Genomic DNA, 8118 nt, shown 5'->3' with positions numbered 1-8118 from the left:
GGAGGAATGGTGAAGAGAATGAGGTGGTAGACAATACACATACCCAACTTTGCTCTAGTGAAAATAAACTATATAAATCAGATGACATAGAAAAGAGAAAGGTTACTGTAGTAATCCAGGTGAGCTGCTTTGGAAGTCCAGCCTAGCGAGTGAGACAGAATGAGAAGTTAGGATTAACAGTCATGAAGGAGGTAGAAATTTCAAAATAGTGTAACTTACTGGGTTCCATAGAATTTGTCTCTATCATTCTTAACTTCCACTTCCCACATGGTGTTCAGAGCACTTGGTATTATACCACTTTAGAGTGGTTGCTAAAAAAGGAGGTAATAGAAACACTGGTTAAAAAATTTGATATTTTAAATCTGACAGTAGTAAATTATTTATTTTTTTAGTGTATAGAGAATATACTATTTATTGCTGAGCTGAACAATAAAATTAATTTTATAAATTATTTTATTTTTTCAATTGTTAATTAATTCTATGAAGTTAATATATCTTTATGTTGATGGGAGAAATATGCATAATAATAATAATGTGCGTTAAAGTTTACTATAAACTATAGAGTGCTTTTATATGTATTTGCTCATTTGATTCTCCCTATGGCCCTATAAGATAAATGTTTATCCTCATTTTACAGGCAAGGAAACTGAGGCATAGATTTACTTGAGGCCACTCAATTGCTAAGGCAGGAATTGGTCTCAGACTGGGTGACTCCAATGCCACGCTGCCTCCTTTTGTGATGTCAGTAATGGGATCAAGATTCCTTCTCCTTTTGGGAAACTGGCAGGGATTCTGGGTTGTAGCAGGAACCTGCAGGAGAAGATGAGAATGCACCTTGGTTCATGTAACTCTCTCCCTGACCTCCCGTAGACAAATTACTTGGCATGCTATTGGAGGGGTGGGAGTTTATTTAGTTTTTCTGGGTGTTTCTTTAAGGATGTTAAGAGGAAAAGGCCAATAGTAATCTCAAACAGGATATCCTTTAGGGAAAACACTCCACACTAAATACAAACAAGAGATTTCAGACTGAAGAATTGCAGACACCGAAGAATCCCTTTAAGTGTGTGTGTGTGTGTGTGTGTGTGTGTGTGTGTGTGTAGCTAGTTAGTTTCAGGTTCAGAATATCTCTTAGGCTTTTTAGTGGACCACCTACTAGAGATACATTTGAGTACTTCTGGTACCCTGTGCAAATCTTGATGAATGTTTTTCAGGATTCTTCCTCCTTCTACATGTTTGGTGCACATATTTTTTTTTCTGTAGATTTCTGATCTTTCTTTCTTTCTTTCTTTCTTTCTTTCTTCTCTTTTCTTTCCATGCATTCTTTCTCTCTCCTTCTCTCTCTCCCTCTCTCCTTTTTTCTTTTTGCCAACAATCTTGCTCCTGGAGTAGTTAAGTCCATGAGGATACTTAAGAACAAGAAGGATCAATGAGTGCATTCCCCCTGAGTTCAGCCAGGACCACCCACAGTGAATCATGTGTACGAGGACTATTTTCAATGGGGACAAATCCTCAGCAGATTTTGCTGTCCTCTGGCTTTAGTGTTTGGTTTCCATCATCTCTTGGGTCACGAAAGTAGGAGGCTACTTCTATAATCATCTGACTGAAGTTCAATCAGTGATCAGTGACCATGGAAGAAGAGGGAGTGACAAATCAGTCCCCTAAGCCTCTGTTTCATTTGTGTTTGAACATCCCCTTCCTGCCTACCAAGTGTTCTTCTGAATACCCCATTGTTATAGTCACACTCACCACCCTTTTGAGGGATTTAATGGCTAAATCAGATCTTTTTTTTCATGGCACGTCTCAAGGCGGACCCCAACCCTTATCTCAGCAACTGATCTTTCCCATTGCAAACCTGGTGCCAGTGTGTCCCAGAACCCTCTCGGCCCCTGAGAGAGCACTTCAGAGTAAACAAATTGAAATACCAAGAGGATATTTACAGCCACTGACCAAGCTCCCAATTTCCTTGGCTGGCCCTGTAGACAATGTACTCTTGCATTAGCCTTCAATTGTACTGTCAGAAATTGATACAAGACCAAGATTGAGAAAATATTATGCTAAGCCAGTCAATAGGCAAACAAACATTGTCTACCATTTCTTTAGAGGATCTTGGGATAAATGTTTGTTTGCTTTCCCAGTGATATCTCAGTCACCACAAATTCTGGGCCTCTCCTGCTTAAACTTCCTGATTTATTTCCCAGGGACACAAGAGAACCTGGCTTTGGAGATGAGAGAACCCCATGGCACCTAACAGCTTATGCTTTCCTGGTGTTAAGGGACCAAACTCTCCTCAGCAGGCTTCTGCCCACTCAGCCCCACTGCGAAAACTCATAAAACTCACATTAAATCAATTATGAATGGAAGCATCTTTTTAAAAAAAAGTGTTTATTTTATTTATTTTGAGAGAGAGAGAGAGCACGAGTGGGGAGGGACAGAGAGAAAGGAAGAGTGAGAGAATCCCAAGCAGGCTCTGTGCTGACAGGATGTGGGGCTCAAACTCATGAACCATGAGATCATGACCTGAGCTGAAATCAAAGGTCGGATACTTAACTGACTGAGCCTCCCAGGAGCCCAGAAGGGAAGCATCTTCTATTCCCATCTAAATGCAAGTGTCCCAAGACTTGCTATGGGCTAATGCTTACAAAGTGAAGCCTCTAGATTTGTTTTGAGTCTCTGGAGAGAAAGGCAATCAACTATAGAATGTTCTTAAATTCATTTCTTGAACTCTAATTCTTTTTCAAAAATTTAACCATGTGTTAAGAATCTAGCCCAGTGTTTTGGAATCTATGATCTGTAATAAGGTCTTATTAAATCCTGTGTGTTTTCTCTCCTTCACACAGTTAGGTTAATTTCCTCTAACTTCACACACCTGCCTTTATTCCTTTGCATTTGTTTACTGAACCTAGAATGAATGTCTTTCTTTTCTCCACCTTGCAAAAGTCTACTGATTGGTTCAGATTTGATTTATCGGTCTCTTGTTCAACTGAACACATCCATTAGGAGGTAAAATACACATCCCCAAGGCCCCTTCCCTCTGCTTACATTCCCTTATCATTTCTACCATCCTTATGGTGTCTAGTACTGTCCCCTAAGGCTGGGACGAGGGTGAGGCAAATGAGATGTCAAGGGCACGAAATTCAGGAGGCACTCACTGTCCAGGAGGTACACTTAAATTGTGAGCCCTGTACATCCCACTTGTCCTCCTGGTCTGGACCTTGCTCTCCCTGCACAAATCCTCTCTCAGCAAAGACTGGTACATGTCAGATAACCCTAAGTGTATATGTGTTGCCTTATATTCAAATAATATGTTTAGGCTGTTGTCTCTTGGTTTTTCAATTTAAGATACTGGCTAACACTTTCTTACCATGGCAGAAGACGATTCAGCCCTCTTCAATAGTCACCCACCCCTTCTCCTGACACATACTCTTCTTCCCCCATCCTTACGGTATGATCCCATGACACTCTCACAAGGTTAGATTAATAATCTGTGTTTATATTAGTATGGTCATGTCAACATTACCACAGCTGAGCCCGTAGAATACAGTGTTTTCTTTCTCCATAACTTTTGCTTTTATTACAATTGATGGCTTCTTGCACACTTTATTTTTGCATAATTTTTCATTTATTTTACCACTCCTGGAAACCTAAATCATTTCCAGAACTACAAACGCCTTTCAGTATGGTTAAACACCAGAGAACTTATGGATTCCATCTCCATCTCTCTGGAGTCCTCCGTTCTCCAAGCTGCGTTGAGATGCTCAGCTGGCAGAGGGGGATTGCCCTTCACCTTGCTGTGTGTGTGGGATCCTTATATCCCAGAGCCCAGGATGTCTTTATTCTTGGCTTACTCTCCTCTGGCAGAATAAATCTTTGAGAACTTGCATGTAAAAAAATGTGTTTATTCTGGCCTCATACTTGATTCATAATTTGACTGAGAATAGAATTCTGAGAATAGAATTTTTTTCAATGGCTTTGAAGCATAGCTTCATTGCCTTCTAACTTCCAGTCCTGCTGTTAAGAGCACTGATTCCTACATTTATATGTGGCTTCACTTCCCCACCCCCTTTTTCCTTATCTTTGGAAAGTCTTAGGATTTTCTCTTTATCTCTAGTATTCTGAAATATTGTGATGATGTATCTAGGAATAGGTATTTTTAAATGCACTGTGTTGGGCACTCAGTATTTTGCTTTTATTTTGGTTTAAATCTAGAGACTCATTTATAGGAATTTTCCTTCTATTATTATTTTGCAAGTTTCCTTCTTTCTATTGTTTCCTTTTTTTTTCTTCATCTCTTCATCTCTCTTTCTAAAATTCTTATTGGTCAAATATTGGCCCTTGTTCCATTTATCTATTGATATATAACAAGTCATCTAAAAACTAAGCAGCTTAAAACAACAGCAATCATTTGTTTTCCTCACAAATCTGTAATTCAGACAGGACTTGGTGGAGGATAGCTTCATCGCTGCTTTATGTGACATCACTAGGACATCTCTAATGAGATTACAGTAACTACTTCCAAATGGCCCAGTTACAGGGCTGGTAAGTTGGTGGTGGTTGTTGATGGGAGTCTTGGTATCTTCCCACATGGGACTCCCCACAGCTGCTTGAGCTTCCTCAGAGCATGGTGGCTGAGTTCCAGAGTAGCATTACTGGAGAGAAGTTGCGAGGTGTCTTATGACCTAGGCTTGGGAGTCCCAGAACATCATGTCTACCACGTTCTATTGGTCAAGCAAGTCACCAAAACCAGTTCTATTCAAAAGGAGGGGATTTAGATTCTACCTCTCAATGAAAGAACAGCAAGGAGTTTTTAGACATCTTTAATTTGATATTATATTTGTTCCCCTAATATTCATGTATTTCTCTTATGTTTCCTTTTTTGACTTTTCCCCCTAGATTTTGAACTAGGGGGAACTTTATATTCCAGCCCTTCAATTGACCTTTAATAAAAACAATTTTTTTTTTAAATCATATTGGTCTATTTCCCTGGACTCTTCTTTAAATTCATCCATTCTTGCTCTGTGGATAATGATATTTTTTATCTTCTGAGGATAGAATTATAGTTTGTTAGTTTCCATTTTCTTCTCTATGCAAGCTCCCCCTTTCTCCTATTCTTCTCCTTCTTCCTTTTCTTCTTCTTCTTCTTCTTCTTCTTCTTCTTCTTCTTCAGTTTATTGGTTTTCATCTCTGCGTTTCATGTTAGGGACTTTCCTCAAATACCTGGCATTCTTTAGCTAAGTAAAGCACTTAGACACTGACAGGGAACTCTGGGTGCAGAGAGTTTGTTGAACATTAAAACATCATTGGTGATCAGGCTTGAGCCAGCTTTTTCATCAAATGAAATGACAGTATCTGTAGTCCCCCCAACCCCCTGGGGCCAGCCCACTTCCATGGGGAAGAAATTTCCAAATCCTGTCTAGGGAGTAGAAGATCATCTGACAGAAGTCTGGAAGCTAAGAGTCTTACCATTCAGAATGTAAACATTTATTTTAATAGCCTTGTTTTCATTATAATAACTCACCTTGCTCCTGTCTGCACCTGGCTTCTCCAGTTCAAAGCCTTTGTTATTCACTGCCAAGACATGGAGTCTCCCATGTTGAGAGTCTGAGTTGGAGTCTGAGGTGGAGGTGGGAGAGCTCTATTTGCTCAGAAGGAAGGAGATGGCGGAATTGACTGCTCCTTTAGTGTACAGACCATCAATCCATCTTCTTTGTAGTCTTTTCCTGCAACTCTACTCTCAGAGGTATCTGGGATCTCAAATTCCTGAGCCTTTTTGGAACTCCATGCCCCCAAATCTGCTTGCTCCCTTTGGACTTCCCATAATGGTCTTTGGGCTGTAACCATGCAATTAATTATCTTTTTCACCTTCAAAAATATTGACATTCTAAAATCTACTGTCTTCTCTTCTATTTTCTCTGTCTTTGTGAATTTCCACTTCCCGCCACTTCCTATCATTTCATTGGAATTTTGAGAAGGGGTGGAAATATGTATTGAATCCGCCATGTTTAACCAGAAACCCACCTGTGTTTTTCTTCCCTCTGGGGAACTGTTCAGTGTTTCTTTTGAGATAAGAACAAATTCCTTCCAGATGACCCTGAAGAAATCCACAGAGTAGACTAAGACTCTCTCATTTCTGATCTGCAGGACAAAAGCGCTGCTTACTATGGCTAATCCAGACAGTGAGGGAGCAGCAGCTAGCTTCCATGGCTGCTTCAGAGCCCTTATAGACTCACATCACACAGAGGCAGGCAGAGCAAGCTACAGTTGTGTCTGCTTCCACATTCAGGGACCAAAGAAAAGCCACATTTATTGGATTTGTCGATAACTAGGCTAAGCACTTAATGTGGTATAGATCTCATTTAATTCTTCTAACAAACTTATGAGATATGTGTGATTATTACCTACATCTTAGAGATAAAGCATCTGAACCACAGGGTTTTAACATCTTTCCAAGGCCACACAGCTGACACATGGCAGAGTTTATCCAGGAGGTCTGCTTTTGAGACTGTCCCTACTCCACTTTGTCTCCCAATTATATATTATTTGTGTGATTATGCTTTTTTTGTTTGGAGACCATCACATCTGGGCCAGGGATTTTTGTCCTGGCCTGACTACTGAAGGGAGGAGAGGCCCATCTCCTTTTCAAATTAAAAAAAAAAAAAAGGATACAAGGAAAGATGTTATGTTAGGCCATTGTAAGTTGGTTAAGGAGGATGGAAGAGGGATCATGGCAGTCAGTAAGAAATGTATCCCAATAAATGCATGAACAAGGATTAGGTTTTAACAAATAAGTGCCTTTTATGTACCAAGCATTATGACAGACATACACAAACTTACTGCTTTGTGTAAGCTTTAAAACAGCCTTAAGATGGGGCACTTGGGTGGCTCAGTCGGTTGGGTGTCCGACTTCACCTCAGGTCATGATCTCGCAGTTCATGAGTTCAAGCCCCACATCGGGCTCTGTGCTAACCACTCAGAGCCTGGAGCTTGCTTCGGATTCTCTGTCTACCTCTCTCTCTCTGCCCCTCCTCTGCTTGCACTCTGTCTCTCTCTCAAAAATAAATAAACATTAAAAAAAATTTTTTTTAAACAGCCTTAAGATAAAGGTGACACTTCTACTTTTCAGATGGAGTAGCTCAAGTTCAATTTGGTTAAGGTATCCATTAATGTCACACTGGTAGAAAAGCACAAAGCTAGGATTCAAACCCAGACCTTCTGATTCTAATCAAACCTGGTTCCATTTTCAAGGGAAGATTTCATTGTTTTTAAGAAAAATATTATCTAAAAAACCCAAAAAATAATATCTATAATGGAAATCTCTTATCACATAGTTTGGTATGTATCAGGCCTTAGAAAGGTCTAACACATAAAATTAATCTCATCAATCTTCTATTAAACAATGGCATTAGCCGTAGATCTTGGGCAAACAACTTCACCTCAGGTTTTTTGCCTATTAGATGGAGGGAACAACACTTTCAACTAAGAGATAACAAACAGAAGACACACTGTACTGTGGCACATGCAGTGAATTATACTGTGCATCACAACAAGATGTATACTCCAATGTATATGTATACTGCATCTTCTTCTTTATCCATTCATCCATTGATGGACATTTGGTCTCTTTCCATACTTTGGCTATTATTGATAGTGCTGCTATAAACAATGGGGTGCATGTGTCCCTAGGAAACAGCACACCTGTATCCCTTGGATAAATAGCTGGTAGTGATTATGCATGAATTTTTAGGCAAACTTCTGAGGTTCAAGATCCACTTGCTAGCCAAGAGACTTTATAAATTATTTAATACCTGAACCTCAGTCCTCCCATGAAGTGAGACTTGTAATAGTGAAGGTTGTGCAAGTAATATGAGGTATTATATGTGAAGTATCTAGTAGTTAGTAGGCACTCCAGTTATATTAACTAATTCTATGCAGAAATGTTCAGGTGTGTAGATGACTTGGTGGGGTAAACTTTCTCAAGAGGTCTATTTTTATGAATTAATTCAGGGCAGAAAGGTTTGTGTGGGATCCTGGGGTGTGAAAAGTGGAGTGGGAAAAGAGTGGATAGTATAGAACCTTGTTACTGAAAGTGGGCCCCACAGACCCTGCTCTGGTTTATTCACT

The 8118-nt window shown here is 39.8% G+C and overlaps 1 long non-coding RNA gene across 1 annotated transcript in view; it reads left to right on the top strand.

The window, feature by feature from the left end:
- Window positions 1–780: 780 nt before the first annotated feature.
- LOC122206954 overlaps window positions 781–8118 on the top strand; it is a 114483-nt gene continuing 107145 nt past the window's right edge. Inside the window, exon 1 of the long non-coding RNA XR_006196631.1 lies at window positions 781–844. This is a non-coding gene — a long non-coding RNA (uncharacterized LOC122206954). The remainder of the gene's footprint in view (window positions 845–8118) is intronic.

This window comes from Panthera leo, chromosome E1 (assembly GCF_018350215.1).
Source record: "Panthera leo isolate Ple1 chromosome E1, P.leo_Ple1_pat1.1, whole genome shotgun sequence".
Lineage (NCBI taxonomy): Eukaryota > Metazoa > Chordata > Mammalia > Carnivora > Felidae > Panthera > Panthera leo.
Note: the sequence above shows the minus strand (reverse complement) of the source record. Positions and strands in the feature narration are given on the sequence as shown.